At 34.8% G+C, this 24,216-nt stretch overlaps 1 long non-coding RNA gene across 2 annotated transcripts; it reads right to left on the bottom strand.

Annotated features, from left to right (window-relative positions):
- Positions 1 to 8,601: 8,601 nt before the first annotated feature.
- On the bottom strand, positions 8,602 to 23,752 carry LOC132636082 (uncharacterized). 2 transcript variants are annotated; one of them, XR_009580988.1, is made up of 9 exons: positions 23,295 to 23,752; positions 19,682 to 19,784; positions 17,704 to 18,673; positions 14,094 to 14,196; positions 12,753 to 13,086; positions 12,542 to 12,668; positions 12,165 to 12,452; positions 11,259 to 11,366; positions 8,602 to 9,118 (listed from the first exon to the last, which is right to left on the bottom strand). It is a non-coding gene; the product is annotated as an uncharacterized LOC132636082 (long non-coding RNA). The 2 variants fall into 2 exon arrangements; XR_009580989.1 differs by lacking the exons at positions 8,602 to 9,118; positions 11,259 to 11,366 and adding an exon at positions 11,768 to 11,997.
- Positions 23,753 to 24,216: the final 464 nt, after the last annotated feature.

The raw sequence follows: 24,216 nt of genomic DNA on the forward strand, positions 1-24,216 counted from the left end.
CGGCCGTTCTTTGTCCTCATACTCCTTGACACAAGTATACTCGTTTTTGATTTCTTTGTATTGGCACGCTGGTGTGAATTCCTTATAAATATGGTCGAGCATCGCTTCACGTCGATGGTTCATAGCGTATATTCTCATGCTTCGTATAATTAATGGTTCATGAACTATTTTCTAGTATCCAATGTATTCTCTTATTTCCCTCACAGGCGCTGCGTTCTTTCTTTCCTTCAAAAATTTCAAACTACCAATTGTTGATACTTTCATTATAATAGTCGTCGTTGTTCGAAACATTCTTTACTTACTTCCGATGTACCGACATGTTTTAAACTTTGGCCCCGAGCCAATAAGTTTCCTTTTCTGGTGCTTGAAAATATTGTAATCCCCTTTTGGCTTAATATAATACGGTCTCCCCCCCCCCCCCCCCCCCCCCCCCCCCTTTTAAGGGGCTCCTTATATGCCAACAGTCTCCAAGTATCCTTGTCTACGATAATTACTTGCCGCCCTTCACTTTCTTCTTAAAGCCGAGCTCCTTTATCGTATAGTGTAGCCTGTCTATATTCTCACTACTTACACCCTCGTACTTAACTAGAATACTTATAAGGGTATCCAACTCTGCTGCCTTCTTTTCGTCTTTCTTTCCAACTCTATGCATAACATATCGAAAACTTCTTATCCTAAGTTTTTTTTTTTTACTTTCTATCTATATCATCATTTTGTCCAAATTTCCATACTTCTTCATCCGTTATTAATCCTTCTGCCCATTTAATTTACATACTCGTAAGCCTTCTTAACTATGTGTTAGTGTTATCGTTGTGCGTCCGTGTTGTCTCGAGCGTTCTGCACCTTTGCTCTTAGCGTAGAATCCTTACTGCTTACGCTTTTTTTATCCTGGCTCGTCGAACCCTTAACTGTATTTATGATGCCATGACTGAGCGGCTTCCCATGTACGTTCATTATAGTTCATTCCATTTCCTTTAAGATCAAACCTTTCAGACCTCACATGAATTCTCACTCCACACTTTTAATTTCCGACTCAACAATGTCGACCCATTATCCTTATTCTTTCCTTGGTGTGTAATTGGGTTCCTACCGCTACCTCGTTAAGGTGTCTTTCTTGTGCCTATGGTTAGAGGTTTCCAATTTCGCTGCGCCTAAATGCTTTCCTCTTCCTTTGACCGACCCATTTGTATATTTTTCCTACTTTCATCCTTAACCTTCCTTAGGTTCCTTCCTCCTCGGACACTTTTCTTTTCTTGTTGTTTGCCGTATGGGTTCTGAAGTTCGAGAAATATTCCTTTTAACGCACAATCCGTCCTATTCTTAAGTCACCCTCCCAGGAAAGCTCTTCAATGCCCGAGGCAACCACATTAATATGGCTACACATTTATTCCTTAACATATCTTTCAAGGAACTAAATCTCCTAGCATCATCGCAATGCCTGATCATTCTTTTCTTGCTTCACATCCCTCGTCATAGTCACTATTCCTTTCGCCTCACTTATTGAAATTGGCTCTCGAACCTCACGCATTTCTCTATTTTCTTTTGTTCCATGCTACCATACTTTATCCTTTTCACGTGCCTACCTTTGAATTTTTTTTTATTCAATTAGTCTCGTGCTTTCCCGGTAGTTTCTCTCGGGAGCTTCACTCACTGAGGTTTCTTACCTTTCACCTTCTTCTGACACTTTGATCTCTTTGTTTTCCATATACTCACTTTCTTTCTTTTCCAAATATCGCTATATTAAAATTTCCCAATCTTAACCTGTAGTGAAAATAATAGCAGCTTATCTTATAACACTTGTACCATATCTTTTCTTGTTACTTGAACTTCGGTACCATTACTTGATTAATGCCTTCTTTAACGTAGCGTCGGTTGCTGGAATTCACATCACATGCCCACCGATACATTCACATGTATATATATATATATAGTTACTATTAACTAGCCCACAAAAATACTTCCAAATGTTATTTAAGCCTATCCTGATTCCAGAGCTGTGATGCACTTTCTGTCTCTTCACAAATCTAATTTGCCTCGTCCTACGCGTCTTTTTATGGTCTCCAACCATCCCGTATACTCTAATCTCCCTGAGGCCACTCTAGCTTCCTATTTGTTCCTTATGTCTCAATTTATAGAACTTTTAGTTCACTTCCCAGGGGGTCACCCATCCTGAAATTTCTCTCACCTCAGCACGCTTAACCTCGTAACTTCGATGGAATCCGGTGCCTTAATGCTGATATAATCGCGTCCACTTCCTCGCATGACCCTTATTACATGATCTGGAGCAAGTCGAAGTCTTACAGATTCTGAGACATTTTCGTAACACGTCCTTCCTTTTTACAATTACTATATTACCCTTTTTCGATCTTCCATGTTCACCTTTCACTTGTGAGTATGGTTACCTTTTATCCCAGATTTCCAGATTTCCGATGGTGGGGAACATACCTTCGTCGCCATTACTTGCAAGTACTCAGGCATCAGTCTGTTCAAATCCCCACTCACCATCCTTACATAATAATCTACAGCAAAACCGATTGTCGACTTTCTCTGAATCTTCCAACAGACCTTGCTCTTACTAAACCTCGGATGCTATCCATATTAATCCATTTGGGCTGCTAATTGTCTTGCCCACAATCATTTTTCACGCCATACTAAGTCTGTAATCCTTCCGAGACAACACATCTTATTGTCTATTTACCATATTTTCTTTTCACACTTCTTCCTGTTAAGCGTACCCAACAATGCTGACAGAATCTCCTTTATCATTCTTATTATTCAAAACCTGCACACAACAATTACCAACAATGCCTCACAGGACATATGTATAAATACAACATTTTCCAGCCACCCAGAGCTTCCAATTCCAGATAACAGAACAAATACGTCAATACTTACCCTTGTGACTTTCTATAGCATCACTTACCTCCTTCCATCGTATGTAAGGCTTATATAAGGAATTTCATTTCCCTATGACTTGGCTCTATCGCACGATCTATGACAGAAAGAAGGTCAACAATCCCTAGATGCCCCGTAGCCTCCTGTTTATAAATGTGGCGCGCTTCACACCATAAACAGGACTCTACCGGACACGACTTTGCAGACAACCCCTAGGACAAACCTGCTCTGATACCACTTTGTCACACCCCAACCTTACTAGGGTGTGATGAGCACCTGACCCCATATTCGGAGCCGAGCGAACCCGCTGACTCTTATTACATACTTAACCTCTTTAAACTCTTACATCAATAAGAAGTGGAAAACATAGTAAAGCTTTCAGAATTTTTCATTTCATTATACTCAATTCAAACAAAATATGTGGCCATGTGGTATCTGTAACATAAAATATAAAGACACATCGGCTGGTGAAGCCGCTTACAGAACTGACATACTACACCCACGACTCTGTTTGCAAAGTCTCTAACTTCGAACAAGACAACATAGCATAGTACTCTGACCCTGCAACACTCCAGAACAAGTGGAGCTTGCCAACTCCGCTGGAACATCTTCTACTCATCTGGGTGTACCTGCGCGACATGAAACGCAGCCCCCGAATAAAGGGGTCAGTACGGAATATGAACGGGGTATGTAAGGCATGAACAGTGAAATAAGGCAATAACGAAAAGAAAGACATCAATACGAAACGTCATAACCAAGTTGTCAAGTATAAAGAGAATAAGACAAACTGCTTTACTCTTACTTATCCTCGTACCATATATGCAAAGTGTATAAGCTGCCCGTCCAAATAGGAACGGTGTGTAAACTGCCCGTCCATATAGGATCGGTGTGTAAGCCCGCGTCCGGGCCTCCCGCGTCTAGGGTATAAGCTGCCCACTATAGTGGTGTATATAACTGCCCGCCCATACAGGAGCGGTGTAATACTATCATCATATGTTTAACATAGAACATGCAGTAAAACACAAGGATGACTATACTTTATCGGGGTGACGTAAGGTCGGTAACCCCCGAATATATTATGGATGACTCGATGGACAAGTACACTTATCGACACCTGAAGGCTCAGAAACAAGTTTCGGGTCAATCCGATTTAGTATAAGAAAGTTGTGAGCGTTTGAAGTACAGAACCTTCTACGAACGTTTCAGAAGCTATTTTTGGAAAATCAAAGCAATAACCATATCAAGTACCTCTCGAATATCGCTATGAATCAAATCAACATAGAACTTTTGGAACCACATACTTGTATCAAGACATGACAAAATAGCTCTTCGGAAGTTAAAAACATTAGCCATCCTAGTGGCTCTAAAATAGGAATTTCTTCGAAATCATACATATACGTCATATGCTTGTTTCACAAGGATCATGCCAAGGAAAGAAAGGGTAAGCATTACATACCTGCTCCACGTCCTATTAGCTATGCTTAATTGTCTAAGCTCGTTATCGCTAATCTACATTCAAGAAGATTTACATGATCATTAGATTCATCGTTACACACACTTGTCTTAGTCTTTCAAATAAGTTCACTTATGATCTGCCGAAATTTCGGCAGCATCTCCCCTGTAAATACACCATCCCCGAGAATCTAACTCGGCCCAAATCATCAATCAACAATCCGAGAATTCAACTCGGCCAAACTATCAACAACAATACCAACAATAATGCCAACAACATCAACAACCCATTCAAGACGCATTCTAACATTAACAACCTTTGTCATACAATTCAACGACATTTCATTTATATTCAATTCAATTCATATAACATTCAAAACACCCAATCAACATAACACTTCATCCGACACCTTCCAAATTTAACAAAAACAATACAACCTATTTCCTTCTTTCAAATTCAATCATAACAACCCAACTTACAATCTTCCAACACATGTCTCATTTCGAAATTCATGAATTATATTTACAACCCATACATTATCAAATTTATTCTTACAACTATAAGAAACCACGCTAACGTCACATTGACTTCTTCAATAATTTACAAATGATTTCAAGTTCATTTCAAGCTACCAAACCTTCACTTTACATTATGGAATCCACAACACAACAATCAAACTACTAAATAAAATTAATTCATCACATCTTACCAACACCCCTCTTATTCGGCCAACACCATACATATACATATTTCATGATTTCACCCATTTCCACATACTTCAACACTCACAAATCATCTATAATACATGAAAAGAAGATTGAGCACATACCTTCTTCATCTAACCTCTTAGCTTAGCTATGGTTTGTAAATCACTCCAATAAATGCTTGGCTTGGTCCAATAACTCCTTCATGTTGTTAGGGACGTTCCACTTAGTAGAAATGTTAGAAGAAAATAATTTTTGATCAAATTCTTTCCAAGGTTCTTGTTTTGTTCTCCATGGCCGAAGGGCCTCTATTTGTTTTGTTCTTGAAATTTCTTGAATTGTGATGATAAATAATGGTCTTGTTTTGGTCATCTCTCCACATATATATATATCTCCTTCCAATACCAAGTGGACACATGTCCTCTTACTTGAAACTTCTTTAATATTAAAAATAAGATGACTAATTATTTCATTTTTGTCATCACTTTTCTATATATATACATATATACACGGCCAAAGGGGTACTCCAAGAACTCTCTTGAACTTTTTGTGAAATTCCCATTTTGCCCCTAGCCTTCCACATTATTACCATGAACCATTTTGCGAATTTCCCTTTTTTCCCTTAGCCTTTCTCAATATTTCCATACTACTAATGTTCATAAATAATATACATAACCAACTTGTACATTAAAATAATTTTGGAAGATGGTCATTCCCTTAACTTACCACGTCTACCTTGAAATATCTGAACGTACAAAATATGGGATATAACAGCGAATCCCTTTTAACCCTGAAAATATCTTCTTGGGGTACTTTGTTTCCTTAAATAGGCATACCAATCATGGGTTCACATCCAACCTCCTGGTCAAGTCTCAGGAGCTTAAAATTTTCTCATCGCTCTCATAAGACCTGTTTATTTCTTCTCAAGGATGCACCTTGGTCCATTATTTCCAACCTTCTTGGTTCTGGTTATGCAGACGTATAGGTTGATTCGGGGGTCTTCACATTCATCCTTTGTCACTAACAACATTGCTCTATCTCCTGTTAATTTATTTAAATTTGATCCTATCGTCTGCTTTTCATGATTTCATCCTAACCCCTTCCTCACTTATATTACTTGATCCTCAATGGGTATACGTTTTTCCTTGTCCAAGTTTCTCTCTCCTTAATAATATCATAACCTTCTTTTTCTCAATGCTCGTGCTTACATATTTGGTCGCGTTACTGCTATCCGACTTTAATTCCCGACAAAATCCAATCCTGATTCTTTTTGTAGTGCTTGCTACCTCAATTTTGACATACAGCACAATCAATATTCTTAACATGTCGTAACATCAATCATAAAGGTATACATAATACTCGATGTAGCCACTCGTGACTTATCTTTTTATCTCTTTTCAACACCTTTTTTTGCAAGATATCCCATTGCCATTTGATTTTGTCCTTAATCTGTGGCTTTAATACATCTCCCTCTCTTTTTGCCTAGCTAGCCCGAGATTCTAATTGTAAAGCTCATATGCTCCTAATTTCCCTCTGGCTATTCTGGTTTCTCATATATTTTTTTTTTCGTATGCCTAAATTTGTAGGTCTTCCTAACATATCTTTCTATTTCTAACTGTGAATCCTGGTGATATAACTTTACTTAAAAATCTTCACTCATACTTGTACCCAGTCTCCTTGTCTAAGATAATCAACCTTTCATCCTTTACTTTCTTGTAGCAACCGAATCGATCCTTGCGATATTTTATCCTCACATGTACACCTACTCTCTTATCTCCTTACACATAAACCAACAGCGCACCTAATTTCTCTATCGTCAAATAACCTTCACCACACCTGCCTGAAAAAAAAATTGAGGTGAATCCTTCTTATAATGATTAGCTAGAAATACACCACATATTCCTAAAGTTTATACAATCTCTACTTCCTTTGTCGGCCAAGCAACATCACACTTAGAAGTTATATAAATAATCAAGAAGACAATTATAATTGCAATTCAACTTACCTAATCATTCTCATTCTTTAGTTCAAGGTCTTCATTAATACCCCAAGTAAGTCGGCCATAATAATTCTCAGAATAGTACCAACTATCAAATATTCAGAATCCATTTGAAGTCGAATGACTGGTGACTTCTAAATCCCAATGTAACCCACATCATATGGGAAAGTTTAATAAAATGAGCCTATGTGCCTGTCATCAACCCGTCTTGATCTTATGTATATGTATAAACTTCTAGAGTAAGACTTTCCCCTACTCGTTAACTTCCTTTCCCATATCAATACCTTTTCGTTATCTCTTAATCACGAATCTATAAATCGTAATACTACATTTGAATTCTTAGTGTCAACTTTCCCTATATCTTCAATAAATCTCAATTCTTCGAAATCTTAAATGCACTTATTCCAACTCCTTTAATTACTCATCATTTTTCCCTCCAGGGTTCTTCCCTTAAATTAAAATCATTCTAAAACTTCTCTTTAAAAGCGTCTCATAATGGTTCATTCAATCATGATTTACCAAACATCCGATTGTCACATTTTCCCTTCATTCTTTCTCTATAGCATAGACATTCAAACAATTCAATTTGTAAAAATTTTGGCAGAGTTTTCTCTATACTTCTTACTGCCTCATTTTTGCACACAGCCCAAAAAACACATCGAACGCCTTACAGGGCGATCATAAGTGCTCGTAACATCTAGCTCGAGTTCTTATATCTAATTCTATCAATATAAATAAGGCAGGAAACATGCCTTCCAGAGTAACAACTTCAATTCTCATCAATTACCTCATAGCGGCATAATCAACTGCTTATCCGTAATCAAAACACATAGGATTATCCGTAATCAAAACACATAGGATAAGAGTCAGGGACATCACATCCTATAGTTTAGCTCTACGGCACGATCTAAGATGAGAAAGAAAGGTCAATGGTTCCTAAATGTCCTGCAGCCTCACTACAAAAAAAAAACAACATTTAGCGACGGACGAAATCGGTCGCTAATCAGCATATATCCGTTGTTATTCACGTTTTGCGACAGATTAGCGACGGAATATTGGTTGTTACTATTTTACTTGTAGCTAACCACTTAGCAACGGAAAAATAAATTATGTAGCAAGTTTAGCGACGGACTAGCTACGCACCAAATTCGTCGCCATGTTATAGCGACAGAATTTTTTCTGTCCCTATTTTATATAGTCCGTCCTGAATTTTATAATTCACGTCGTTTAGGTACATTAGCGACGAAAGTTTTCATCACTAATCCATTGCAACATAATTAAGTCATTTATGCTCAGCTTTAGCTACAAAAAACATTTATCGCAATCTGTCGCAAACCTTTTTCCTTTAGCAACGACCAATATCCGTCGCAAATTCTGTAGCAAATATTTTTCTTTTAACTATTTTTATTTTATTTAAAATACACCTTTAGCAACGACCAATATCCATCACAAATTCTGTAGCAAATATTTTTCTTCTAAATATTTTTATTTTATTTTAAATACACCTGTAAAAACATATTAAACGTAAATGATGAAATACCCTTAAAATTAACTGACATTGATATAAAATAATATTTATAGAAGGTTCAAAATAGATTATGAAATCCATATAGCTTAATTACATCCAAAACATCGACATCACCAAGCATCTATCAACTATGTACTGAAAAGAACCCACATCCATCAAGCATTGTTAATGCATAATTTTGTTCTTTCCAACAAAAAACAGACCATATAAAAAGCTAATGCATGGGTGAAAGACTACGGTCATCATCTGAATGTGAAGGATCAAACTCGTCAACATTAGCAGTAGGAGGAGGAGGCACTATAGGTGTCACAGCTGATGAGTTGTCATTAGGAGTATTTGGCTCATGCGATGGTGTAGAAATGACTCCACGTTCCTGCTCAATAAATATCGGAAGCATGTGATTAGTAAGTTTTCGCTTCAGATCCAAGACCATACATTCTTCTCTTCTTTTCTCCTCCCGCAGCTAGGTAATAAGCTTCAGATTGATCAATATCAGACTGAGACTGTGATTTTTCCCGTAATATTTCTAGATATCGTTCCTGTATAAGTAGTGAAATTAAAACAATCAAAAGCCCTAATCATTCAATTTTACCAAATAAAATGGGACAACAAGAAGCTATGTCATTATAAGTAATCTTGACTATCTCTGAAACTTGGAATTTTCAAGATTAAAACAAAAGAAAAAGTTTAAAACCTATGTACATATATTCAGCAACTATAACCCTCAAAATACCAAAATAGTTAAAGAATAGTACAACATAAAAGCTTCACCATACTACCATCCTTAAACAACTCAGTAGCAGTCTGATCTCTGATAGGCATATTGAGCTAACAAAATTCTACCTTTTTAGTAAAATAACACAAAATCTTGAACAACATCAGTAACATATCAAATAATGCAGATTTAATCCACAAAAGAAATAGATTGCAGAGAGAGTATTTATTAAAACCAAGAAAAAAGAGAACAAGTGACATGAAGCAGGACTAAAGTTCAGATTAAATAACAGCTAATCATGGATTGTCCATTAGACAAGCATAACTAAGAGGATATCTTAGTTTTTGGTAATGAATTCATCTCAAGATATAGGACACATTTTTTTCATCCTGATATTCCTTGCTTTGTATGAATTATCTAATTTTCCACAACATAGCAAGTCATGAATTAAGCTATCACCAAGTCTTGAACTAAATGTTAGGAAATGAAAGGTTCATAACTTCTTGAAATCAACATTAGAAAATGAAAGATTGAAAGACTGGATTGTTAATTGACGGGAACCAACAAAAAAATCATATTTAGTAATACCATTCCTAAAACAACAAAGCAAACTCAAGGAAAACTTATCCTAATTAAATTTGAAACATTTCAGTCTTTGCTCAACTACAAGCTAGTAAATTCAACCAATTTTTTTTTTTTTTTTTGGGTAAAGTAAACAAATTTCATTAGAAAAGGCATCAAGTAGATGCAAAGTTATAGAGAGAAACCTAAGCTTCAAACATAGAGCTACATGAAGCTAGATTGGTGAGCAAAAACCTGTGCAAATAGTCTAAACTTATGCTACCGTAGAAACTCTACTAAATAAGAGTCAACGAGCCAACAAAATCTAAAATGTTATCAACACTGTTTACAGGAGCATGGAAATGCCAACTAAACAAACTAACTAAGTAGATTCCTTTCAAAGAACTGGTGGGAGTTGATTTTTCATCAAAGCATCTATTGTTTCTTTCTTTCCAAATACACTAGAAGGTGGCTGCTGGGATCATTCTCCAGATCCTTTTGATGGATATTTCAACTCTCCATAATATCCAGCTTTCAAAAGCATCTTTAATAGAAGAAGGCATAACCCAACTAAGACCAAACAATGAGAAAAAGAAGTGCCAGACAACAGCAGTCACTGGGCAGTGCAAAAATAGGTGATTCACAGTCTCATTGGTTTGATAAATTCAGGCAGATTACATGGGCCTTTATTTTATGAAACTTCTATGGTTGTTTCCCTTTCATGTTTGAACTGCTATAGTGTAACTCAGAAGCTCATGTCTAATTTCTACTAGAAAATTTCAAGTATGATGTGGTTAACTACATTTACATGTGTCTAAGAAACTGTTGTGATTCTTCAGCATACTACCATCCTTAAACAACTCAGTAACAATCAGTGAATAGGCATAATGAGGTAATGAAATTCTACCTTTTTAGGCATACAACATAAAAGCTTGAACAATTTCAATAACAATCAAATAATGCAGATTTAATCCACAAAAAAATAGATTGCAGAGATAATATTGATTAAAACCAAGAAAAATAGAAAAGAAGAGACAAGAAGAGGGACTAAATATGTTCTCTATGCTATGTTTCCTCTTATCTTGGATCTCCCTAATTCCCAGAGAATTCCCCTTCAATTCTCAAACTTAATTAGTCATCAGTTGAATTTTGCATCATAGAGAAGAAAAACAAAGAAATGTTACAAACCCCTTCTTTGAATGTTATAAAGTATCAATATTGGTACTTAAGGAAAAGAAAACTGGACACTTTCATTAACCCACTTCCAGCAAAACTATAGGAAAATATCAATATTAACTTATGTCCCTTTTCAAGTTGAATGTTATAAAGTGTTAATATTAGTAAATAAAAAGGGACATGAGTGCCAAATATAAAGTAAAAAGACCATAAAATATTAGACTTACATGGACAGCTTGGGTACGCTCATCAAGAAAAGATTTTCCATCATGACCATGTGTACGGACGTGCAAATGCATCTCACTTGGGGTTGGATCTTGACCCTTTTCAACAGCCTACACAGAAGTCACTCTTTTCAAAAGATTGGTAAAAGAAGCTTTTGTAAATTTTGTGTAAAAATGAGATAGAAAATAACATAGATAAAATACTAGTCTTCGTTGATTTCATACATATCTAACAGCTTGCATCTATTATCTAGTCTCCTTGAAAATGCTAGTACTAGTCTCTGTTATCTCATGTCCTTCAATGCATAAATAAATTAATGAGCCTAAACACATATTTTGTAACTAGATCAGGAAGCAACAGGGTTAAAAATGACTTTCAAACTCAAATTTATATATCAGATAAGAACACGCCTTGTCAAGGACTACACCTTAGAAAACTAACTAATATAAAAGGACGAAGATAATGCCTAGTTAAGAAAACTATTCAAAACACCATAACACCATTTATTTATAGCAAAAACTATTTCAAACACAACCACAACATTTACTTAACAAGTACCAACATTATACTGTTTAACCAAAATCAAGCTCTGATTAAATCAACAGTACTCAATTCCTCTATTATTTCTCGTGTTCGTCTCAATCTAATATCCACGATATTGGCTGGTAGTTCCGCCTCGATTAAAATATGGAGTGGTTCATTCAGGTTTCCATATCCTGGTATTCCACGTATGTTCTCCTCCTTGAGATTATCAAGCCAAAAAATACATCAGAACTCTAATGATCAACTCGCATAAATGGACAATTGAAATTTTGAAAGAAACATTTAGAAATAAATATATGATCTACAAGAACTCAAAGGAAAAAGCTGATTTAGATAGATTAAGAGTGCATCAAATATATACTTACCAATTTCTTGCAATGCTCCCTAATGGAGATAGAGCCACCCGTGTGAGTCCCAGCTGTGACTTCACCCCCGCCACAATGACTTTTTGCATTTATTTCTAACTTTTCAACGCTCTTAGGATCCACCCAAAGTCGCATCCAACTTTCCCACACATTATCAGGCACATAATCTGGCTAAATTCCTTTGTTTTTTATTTTGGAAATGAAATCCCTATACATTTTTGCTGCCTTACTTTTCCATTGTTTCTAGATTGCAGTTTCATGAATGGAAGAGTCCCAATAGTATACCTTCTGAAATAAGTTTGTAAAGTAATAACATTAATATCCTGTTTATAAAAGTTAATTCACTTTATAAACTCAATTATGATGGAAAATTATACCTTGAATTCTCCAAAATAAAAATCTTTTGTTTCTTCTGAGACACCTTTCCAATTGATTGCATCAACATCAACTTGATTTTTGAAAGTCTCGGACATGGCATTAGAGCATTCTTTAGAAGGTCCCAACCTGTATAAAGTTAGAGATATTATTTGAAAGCCTATCATTAAAAAACTTAATATATCAAAATAAAAAGGTAGAAGCATGGACTACCCTTTAGGTGTCAAAGTAACAAGATTAAGTGTCCGCTGCCTACGATTATTACTAGATTCGCCTTCGCCAATAGTGTTGCTCTGGGAAGATGTACCCTCACCTATTGTGCTGCTTTGAGTAGGTTAAATAGGAGATGATTCAGGGATGGTTGGGGTATTATTGTGACCAGCTAGTTGAACAGGTGGCCCACCAATGGAACTCGTACCACCTTGTTGAGGACTAACTATGGTTGGAATGAGAATTGTGGGAATGTTTACATGAACAGTAGAATTACCCCTACCCGAGGACTTGTCCACACGACCTGTGCTACCTTGACCTTTGCCTCGAGTCATATCTACAAAAAATACAGGTAAGAAAATTAGAGTATTTTTGCCATAAAAAAACAGCAGCTATTAAACTACTAAAATGCAATTCTTTACACCAAAAAAGCAGCAGTGTCTTTAGTGTTAAAATGCAGATATGTTCGCAGTTTCTTAGTTGATAAAATGCAGTATTTTACCATAAAAGAACAACAACTATTAAACTACAAAAATGCAGTTCTTTACACCAAAATAGTAGTAGTGTCTTTAGTGTTAAAATGCAGATATGTTCGCAGTTTCGTAGTTGATAAAATGCAGTATTTTACCATAAAAGAATAACAACTATTAAACTACTAAAATGCAGTTCTTTACACCAAAATAGCAGAAGTGTCTTTAGTGTTAAAATGTAGATCTATTAGCAGTTTCTTAGTTGATAAATACAGTATTTTACCATAAAAAACAGCAGCTATTAAACTACTAAAATGCAGTTCTTTACACAAAAAAAGCAGCAGTTTCTTTAGTGTTAAAATATAGATGTGTTAGCAGTTTCTTAGTTACTAAAATGCAGTATTTTACCATTAAAAAACAGCAGCTATTAGACTACTAAAATGTAGTTCTTTACACCAAAAAAGCAGCAATATATTTAGTCTTAAAATGCAGATGTGTTAGCAGCTTCTTAGTTGCTAAAATGCAGTATTTTACCATAAAAAAACAACAGCTATTAAACTGCTAAAATGCAATTATTTACACGAAAAAAGCAGCAGTGTCTTTAGTGTTAAAATGAAGATTTGTAAGAACATTTCCAATTGTTAAAATGCAGTATTTTTACCATTAAAAAACAACTATTAAAATGCCAAAATGCAGTTCTTTACACCAAAAAAACAACAGTGTGTTAAAATGCAGTTTTGTAAGAAGTTTTCCAATTGCTAAAATGCAGTATTTTTACCATAAAAAAGCAGCTATTAAACTGCCACAATGCAGATTTTTACGGGGAAAAAAAACAGCGGTGTCTTGCAGTGCTAAAATGCAGGATTTAACTCACCTTCGCCAATAGTGTTGCTCCGGGTAGATGTACCCTCACCTATTGGGCTGCTTTGAGTAGGTGTACTAGGAGATAAGTAATAAACCTTAATCCCTACTATGAACTGAAGACAATTTCCTTATGCAGCTTTAGATTTTCTATAACATTCCAAAGTAATTTCCTGTGAATCAATTTTGGTAATCTTAAATCTAGACTAAAGTAGAAAAATGAAACTCACTGAAGTTCAAAGAAAAAAAAAGTCACTGAAGTTTAAAACCAAGTGCTACTAGTCAAGCTAAATTAGGTGGAAAGGAGAGTGCAGGCATGGATAATGTAGTTTTGAAACAGAATCAGTTGGCTCAATATGATTCCAAGGCCAATACAAGAAAGAATAATCAGGTGGAAATCTGCAAGTGGCTGTTGCAGTTGAGGAAGACACTAAAATTGATCTTGATGAAGAGTCAACTGCACAGAATTTCCTCAATGCTGCAAGGGATGGGGACTTGTCTCCTAGGCAGGTGGAAAGTGGAAAAACAAAAATAAATCTCATGCAAGGAAGCACAGCTAGGATGGTAAAATGACTGAGGAATTTGTTCCAAGGTATATACCAATGAGACAGGCAAAGCAAAAGGGGGCAGGACCTGCCACATCAACAAAATCCAAGAAAATTCGATACCATTGAAGAAAGGGCGACTAATGGTGTTTCTTGTAGGTTTCATTCTCATTATGGTGCTGGATGAAACTTATGTTATATGGAAAATCAAGTTTTCCAGGATTTTTAGTAATACGGTTAGTATTTGTACCAATGAGCTTAATCATTTTGGAAATGATTTGGTTCAAATATGGGTCAAAGTTGATTGCTTTTACTATTCCATTGATCTTATAACTATAGGAAATGATATGGGATTGGTGTTTTCTAATATTGATACAGAAACTTGCATCATTTTTATGGTACAAGGTTATGTGTCATTTTTTTTCACAAGGTGGATGATGGTTATTGGTTGTTGTGAGCAAATGGTGTATATCATTAAGTTAGTGCTTACTTGCTACTGATGATAACTGGTGATATGGGAAAGTTGATATTTACTGGTTGCAGGAAAGGAGGGAGTTTACTGGTGCTTATACAGAGGTCAATATGCAGCACTTCATATGGCTCAAAGAAATTGCATATCAAGGTGGAAATTTTGAATTGTTCAAGATACTGGCTCTCAGAATTTGCACTCAGTTGTTGGGAGTAAATATGTGCAGAAAGACTAAGGCTAAGCTGCAGTTTAGAATGCATATGGAGGCAGAAGGTTTCTGATGTAGAGAGGAGATGGGAACACTACCATCATATTCAAGTCCTATGGTAGGAGAACATGGTGGTAATTATTACTAACTTTTTCTTCTTTTTTGCATGTTTGATCTCTGCATGCAAGCACAAAAACATCAGAAGTTCAGAAAATTAGAAACTTGTTTGTGCTAATGATCCTAAGTATCTTGGAAATGAATTGATATAAGCCTGTTTGAAAATTGATATCATACTACTTTCTATTGATCCTACAGTTATAGGAAATGATATGAAAAATTGTACTTTCATACAGTTCCTAGTGGGATATATAGCAGGGCACTATATGGCCATGATCAGCAATAGGATTCTAGGAGTTCAAATTATGCAGTGCTACATATTTATTGTGCCACTGATCCTATTCATCTTTGATATGAAGTGATACAATATTATTTCGCTAATGGTTACTCTAGTACATGGAATTGGAGCATCTGCTACTGGTTTTTTATAAATAGTAGCATCTTTTTCACATTAGTACACAATGCAGTTCATATGATAACATCAAGTATGTAGCAGTTCAGCAAATGCAGGGGTGCAAGGATAGTATGGCTGAACGATGCACTAAGGGAACAAATTTGGGACATTATTTGTATACATGGATATGAATATGACCACCTGGGAAGAATAGCAAAGTGCAGTTTACTGAAAGTTGTTGCTGGTTTCACCATGGAATACTTCATCATTTCATTGCACCAGTTTTTTGGTTATTTTAGGATCAAAACCTGGTTTTTATCATTAGTTATAATTCAAATTCTAGTTGGTTGGATTTTAGTTAATTGTATTACCAATTTAAGTCATCTTATAAGGCTTAAGTTGGTCATTAGTTTAATTTTGTATTTTTTATTAGCCACATTGGCAACATTTGTAAAGACTTTGTGGATTTGCTTCGAGAACATTTATAAAATTATCCCTAGGCACTGAAAATGTCCAGTGGACTTTGTCAAAAAAAAAAAAAAAACTCACTGAAGTTTCAAGAAACTGGCGCAAACTAAAAGAATTGTAAGAAAAAAACTTTGAAGTAGATATATACAATTGTGCTCGATCAGAAATTTACACAGAACTAAATACAAAATAGAAACTTTTCATCTTAATTGCCTTAAATTCCACCCTTAAATTTCCCAAAACAAGAACTTTAGAACAGTGACTCTAATAAATATCATAATGCAGAATATAACATCCAACAAACAACCCATTGATTATAACTTTGAATTAACTTGTAACTTACAAATCCCTAAACCCAATTTGTCAAATTAAAAATTCACAATTTCAAAAATAGAGATCGCGAAACAGAAGTTAAAAACAGAACTCAAGAACCCAACAACCACAGCTTAAAAATGAGCAAGCAGAAAGGAACTTTAGAGAAGATTACATGAGGTACTTTTTTTTCGAAAGAGAAAGTGAGAATTATATTCTTGAGGGCTCTATTCTTGTTCTTGCGAAAGTGGGAATTATATTCTTGAGGGCTCTATTCTGGTTCTTGAGGGCTCTCTACGAACAACATGAAGAAAGATTATATAAATCGACAGATTAGGAAACTTTGTTCTTTAATCAATAGCCATCAAAGACTAATCAGTAGATCAACAAAGTGAAACAAAATAATATCAAATTATAGATACATGTTTAGTCCGAAAAACACTATAAGGAAAAGAATTAACAACTACAATAGTACATTCATGTAGTTGCACTAATAAACAACGCTCCTGCTTATTCATCTAGCCATGAAAACAGCTAATACCAAGACATGTAGGTAAATTCATTTGTTTTCGTCATAGATAACATGTTCTTTCATATAATGTTTCTGGATAAATATTTGAAAGTAGTAAAATTAAAAGCAGATAGACAGTTGCTTTTTATTATAGACTCATATCAATTTCACAAGGACAAGTAAGTCAATTTATATAACAATAAGGACATAAACACTTTTTTTCTTTACAATAGGTAAAATAAGTAATAGACCTTAATCCCTACTATGAACGGAAGACAATTTCCTTATGGAGCTTTAGATTTTCTGTCACATTCCAAAGCAATTTCCTTTGAATCAGTTTTTGATAATCTTGAATCTAGACTCACTTCGAATCAAACTGAACTAAAGAAAAAAAGATAAACTAAAGCAAAAAAATGAAACCCACTGAAGTTTCAAGAAATTGGCGCAAAATAAATGAATTGTAAGAAAAAACCTTGAAATAGCTATATACAATGCTCGATTAGAAATTCACGTAGAACTAAAAATAAAATAGGTTCAAAATTTTGTGCATATGCATTGATAAATCACAACAAATTGAAATAACAGTTGGGTATGCTTACCTTTTATGTGGAAGAAGAGGTCGTCTTGAATATCCAATCGATCACTGGGAACGAAAGAGATAAGAAGGTGCCTAACGTTGTAATTCATTAACCAAACAACTCCTCACTAGGATCCTGTTAAGATGAATTATTTCCATGTAGGAACATTAATTCCTAAGCTCTAAAACCATATTTTATTTATTCTGAAGACCCAAATTAAAAGAGACATCCAAATCAATGGAAGAAAATCCAAATAAACAAAGAGAACAAATTAAAAACCCACATGTAGGATGGAAGAAAGACCAACAAAGAAATTCAATGAAGTTTGGATACACGCAAAATACTAAAATTACACCAAATTAAAGATAAAAATGAAATACCCAGCAGCAGGAATGAAGTTTTTACCACTAAAGAGAAGTTTAAAAAGAATTTGGGAATTAAGTTCACCAATACGATACATCGGCCATGATTTTGTTAAGACTCACTAATAAAGTTTCTATCGCTAATCCGTCGCTATATAATTAGCTAAAATTTTAATTGCTATTTTCGCGACAAAATGATCATTTCGTAGCGAAATCCGTTGTTACTTAGCGACAGAATGTGATATGTTGCTAAATTCCATTGCTAAACACTATTTTTTTTAGTAGTGCCTCTTCTTTATAAGTGTGGCGCGCTTCACACCTATAAACAAGACTCTACTGGACACGACTTGTAGGCACTCCCTAGGACGAACTGCTCTGGGAAGATGTACCCTCACCTATTGTGCTGCTTTGAGTAGGTTAAATAGGAGATGATTCAGGGATGGTTGGGGTATTATTGTGACCAGCTAGTTGAACAGGTGGCCCACCAATGGAACTCGTACCACCTTGTTGAGGACTAACTATGGTTGGAATGAGAATTGTGGGAATGTTTACATGAACAGTAGAATTACCCCTACCCGAGGACTTGTCCACACGACCTGTGCTACCTTGACCTTTGCCTCGAGTCATATCTACAAAAAATACAGGTAAGAAAATTAGAGTATTTTTGCCATAAAAAAACAGCAGCTATTAAACTACTAAAATGCAATTCTTTACACCAAAAAAGCAGCAGTGTCTTTAGTGTTAAAATGCAGATATGTTCGCAGTTTCTTAGTTGATAAAATGCAGTATTTTACCATAAAAGAACAACAACTATTAAACTACTAAAATGCAGTTCTTTACACCAAAATAGTAGTAGTGTCTTTAGTGTTAAAATGCAGATATGTTCGCAGTTTCGTAGTTGATAAAATGCAGTATTTTACCATAAAAGAATAACAACTATTAAACTACTAAAATGCAGTTCTTTACACCAAAATAGCAGCAGTGTCTTTAGTGTTAAAATGTAGATCTATTAGCAGTTTCTTAGTTGATAAATGCAGTATTTTACCATAAAAAACAGCAGCTATTAAACTACTAAAATGCAGTTCTTTACACAAAAAAAGCAGCAGTTTCTTTAGTGTTAAAATATAGATGTGTTAGCAGTTTCTTAGTTACTAAAATGCAGTAATTTACCATTAAAAACAGCAGCTATTAGACTACTAAAATGTAGTTCTTTACACCAAAAAAGCAGCAATATCTTTAGTCTTAAAATGCAGATGTGTTAGCAGCTTCTTAGTTGCTAAAATGCAGTATTTTACCATAAAAAAACAACAGCTATTAAACTGCTAAAATGCAATTATTTACACGAAAAAAGCAGCAGTGTCTTTAGTGTTAAAATGAAGATTTGTAAGAACATTTCCAATTGTTAAAATGCAGTATTTTTACCATTAAAAAACAACTATTAAAAAATGCCAAAATGCAGTTCTTTACACCAAAAAAACAACAGTGTGTTAAAATGCAGTTTTGTAAGAAGTTTTCCAATTGCTAAAATGCAGTATTTTTACCATAAAAAAGCAGCTATTAAACTGCCACAATGCAGATTTTTACGGGGAAAAAAAACAGCGGTGTCTTGCAGTGCTAAAATGCAGGATTTAACTCACCTTCGCCAATAGTGTTGCTCCGGGTAGATGTACCCTCACCTATTGGGCTGCTTTGAGTAGGTGTACTAGGAGATAAGTAATAAACCTTAATCCCTACTATGAACTGAAGACAATTTCCTTATGCAGCTTTAGATTTTCTATAACATTCCAAAGTAATTTCCTGTGAATCAATTTTGGTAATCTTAAATCTAGACTAAAGTAGAAAAATGAAACTCACTGAAGTTCAAAAAAAAAAAAAAGTCACTGAAGTTTAAAACCAAGTGCTACTAGTCAAGCTAAATTAGGTGGAAAGGAGAGTGCAGGCATGGATAATGTAGTTTTGAAACAGAATCAGTTGGCTCAATATGATTCCAAGGCCAATACAAGAAAGAATAATCAGGTGGAAATCTGCAAGTGGCTGTTGCAGTTGAGGAAGACACTAAAATTGATCTTGATGAAGAGTCAACTGCACAGAATTTCCTCAATGCTGCAAGGGATGGGGACTTGTCTCCTAGGCAGGTGGAAAGTGGAAAAACAAAAATAAATCTCATGCAAGGAAGCACAGCTAGGATGGTAAAATGACTGAGGAATTTGTTCCAAGGTATATACCAATGAGACAGGCAAAGCAAAAGGGGGCAGGACCTGCCACATCAACAAAATCCAAGAAAATTCGATACCAATGAAGAAAGGGCTACTAATGGTGTTTCTTGTAGGTTTCATTCTCATTATGGTGCTGGATGAAACTCATGTTATATGGAAAATCAAGTTTTCCAGGATTTTTAGTAATACTGTTAGTATTTGTACCAATGAGCTTAATCATTTTGGAAATGATTTGGTTCAAATATGGGTCAAAGTTGATTGCTTTTACTATTCCATTGATCTTATAACTATAGGAAATGATATGGGATTGGTGTTTTCTAATATTGATACAGAAACTTGCATCATTTTTATGGTACAAGGTTATGTGTCATTTTTTTTCACAAGGTGGATGATGGTTATTGGTTGTTGTGAGCAAATGGTGTATATCATTAAGTTAGTGCTTACTTGCTACTGATGATAACTGGTGATATGGGAAAGTTGATATTTACTGGTTGCAGGAAAGGAGGGAGTTTACTGGTGCTTATACAGAGGTCAATATGCAGCACTTCATATGGCTCAAAGAAATTGCATATCAAGGTGGAAATTTTGAATTGTTCAAGATACTGGCTCTCAGAATTTGCACTCAGTTGTTGGGAGTAAATATGTGCAGAAAGACTAAGGCTAAGCTGCAGTTTAGAATGCATATGGAGGCAGAAGGTTTCTGATGTAGAGAGGAGATGGGAACACTACCATCATATTCAAGTCCTATGGTAGGAGAACATGGTGGTAATTATTACTAACTTTTTCTTCTTTTTTGCATGTTTGATCTCTGCATGCAAGCACAAAAACATCAGAAGTTCAGAAAATTAGAAACTTGTGTGTGCTAATGATCCTAAGTATCTTGGAAATGAATTGATATAAGCCTGTTTGAAAATTGATATCATACTACTTTCTATTGATCCTACAGTTATAGGAAATGATATGAAAAATTGTACTTTCATACAGTTCCTAGTGGGATATATAGCAGGGCACTATATGGCCATGATCAGCAATAGGATTCTAGGAGTTCAAATTATGCAGTGCTACATATTTATTGTGCCACTGATCCTATTCATCTTTGATATGAAGTGATACAATATTATTTCGCTAATGGTTACTCTAGTACATGGAATTGGAGCATCTGCTACTGGTTTTTTATAAATAGTAGCATCTTTTTCACATTAGTACACAATGCAGTTCATATGATAACATCAAGTATGTAGCAGTTCAGCAAATGCAGGGGTGCAAGGATAGTATGGCTGAACGATGCACTAAGGGAACAAATTTGGGACATTATTTGTATACATGGATATGAATATGACCACCTGGGAAGAATAGCAAAGTGCAGTTTACTGAAAGTTGTTGCTGGTTTCACCATGGAATACTTCATCATTTCATTGCACCAGTTTTTTGGTTATTTTAGGATCAAAACCTGGTTTTTATCATTAGTTATAATTCAAATTCTAGTTGGTTGGATTTTAGTTAATTGTATTACCAATTTAAGTCATCTTATAAGGCTTAAGTTGGTCATTAGTTTAATTTTGTATTTTTTATTAGCCACATTGGCAACATTTGTAAAGACTTTGTGGATTTGCTTCGAGAACATTTATAAAATTATCCCTAGGCACTGAAAATGTCCAGTGGACTTTGTCAAAAAAAAAAAAAAAAAACTCACTGAAGTTTCAAGAAACTGGCGCAAACTAAAAGAATTGTAAGAAAAAAACTTTGAAGTAGATATATACAATTGTGCTCGATCAGAAATTTACACAGAACTAAATACAAAATAGAAACTTTTCATCTTAATTGCCTTAAATTCCACCCTTAAATTTCCCAAAACAAGAACTTTAGAACAGTGACTCTAATAAATATCATAATGCAGAATATAACATCCAACAAACAACCCATTGATTATAACTTTGAATTAACTTGTAACTTACAAATCCCTAAACCCAATTTGTCAAATTAAAAATTCACAATTTCAAAAATAGAGATCGCGAAACAGAAGTTAAAAACAGAACTCAAGAACCCAACAACCACAGCTTAAAAATGAGCAAGCAGAAAGGAACTTTAGAGAAGATTACATGAGGTACTTTTTTTTCGAAAGAGAAAGTGAGAATTATATTCTTGAGGGCTCTATTCTTGTTCTTGCGAAAGTGGGAATTATATTCTTGAGGGCTCTATTCTGGTTCTTGAGGGCTCTCTACGAACAACATGAAGAAAGATTATATAAATCGACAGATTAGGAAACTTTGTTCTTTAATCAATAGCCATCAAAGACTAATCAGTAGATCAACAAAGTGAAACAAAATAATATCAAATTATAGATACATGTTTAGTCCGAAAAACACTATAAGGAAAAGAATTAACAACTACAATAGTACATTCATGTAGTTGCACTAATAAACAACGCTCCTGCTTATTCATCTAGCCATGAAAACAGCTAATACCAAGACATGTAGGTAAATTCATTTGTTTTCGTCATAGATAACATGTTCTTTCATATAATGTTTCTGGATAAATATTTGAAAGTAGTAAAATTAAAAGCAGATAGACAGTTGCTTTTTATTATAGACTCATATCAATTTCACAAGGACAAGTAAGTCAATTTATATAACAATAAGGACATAAACACTTTTTTTCTTTACAATAGGTAAAATAAGTAATAGACCTTAATCCCTACTATGAACGGAAGACAATTTCCTTATGGAGCTTTAGATTTTCTGTCACATTCCAAAGCAATTTCCTTTGAATCAGTTTTTGATAATCTTGAATCTAGACTCACTTCGAATCAAACTGAACTAAAGAAAAAAAGATAAACTAAAGCAAAAAAATGAAACCCACTGAAGTTTCAAGAAATTGGCGCAAAATAAATGAATTGTAAGAAAAAACCTTGAAATAGCTATATACAATGCTCGATTAGAAATTCACGTAGAACTAAAAATAAAATAGGTTCAAAATTTTGTGCATATGCATTGATAAATCACAACAAATTGAAATAACAGTTGGGTATGCTTACCTTTTATGTGGAAGAAGAGGTCGTCTTGAATATCCAATCGATCACTGGGAACGAAAGAGATAAGAAGGTGCCTAACGTTGTAATTCATTAACCAAACAACTCCTCACTAGGATCCTGTTAAGATGAATTATTTCCATGTAGGAACATTAATTCCTAAGCTCTAAAACCATATTTTATTTATTCTGAAGACCCAAATTAAAAGAGACATCCAAATCAATGGAAGAAAATCCAAATAAACAAAGAGAACAAATTAAAAACCCACATGTAGGATGGAAGAAAGACCAACAAAGAAATTCAATGAAGTTTGGATACACGCAAAATACTAAAATTACACCAAATTAAAGATAAAAATGAAATACCCAGCAGCAGGAATGAAGTTTTTACCACTAAAGAGAAGTTTAAAAAGAATTTGGGAATTAAGTTCACCAATACGATACATCGGCCATGATTTTGTTAAGACTCACTAATAAAGTTTCTATCGCTAATCCGTCGCTATATAATTAGCTAAAATTTTAATTGCTATTTTCGCGACAAAATGATCATTTCGTAGCGAAATCCGTTGTTACTTAGCGACAGAATGTGATATGTTGCTAAATTCCATTGCTAAACACTATTTTTTTTAGTAGTGCCTCTTCTTTATAAGTGTGGCGCGCTTCACACCTATAAACAAGACTCTACTGGACACGACTTGTAGGCACTCCCTAGGACGAACTGCTCTGATATCACTTTTGTCACGACCCAACTAGAGGGCCATGACGGGCACCCGGAGCTAACACGCCGAGCACCTCTAAACATACATATTATGATCATTTCTGGGTGGACCAGAAAGATAGCTCATGGATATCATAATCTGTAAAGACATATATCGCAATATAACAGCACATCTCGGTATAATCTTCGACAATTGTGCCCATCATTACCC

The sequence above is a fragment of the Lycium barbarum genome, chromosome 4 (genome assembly GCF_019175385.1).
Source record: "Lycium barbarum isolate Lr01 chromosome 4, ASM1917538v2, whole genome shotgun sequence".
NCBI lineage: Eukaryota > Viridiplantae > Streptophyta > Magnoliopsida > Solanales > Solanaceae > Lycium > Lycium barbarum.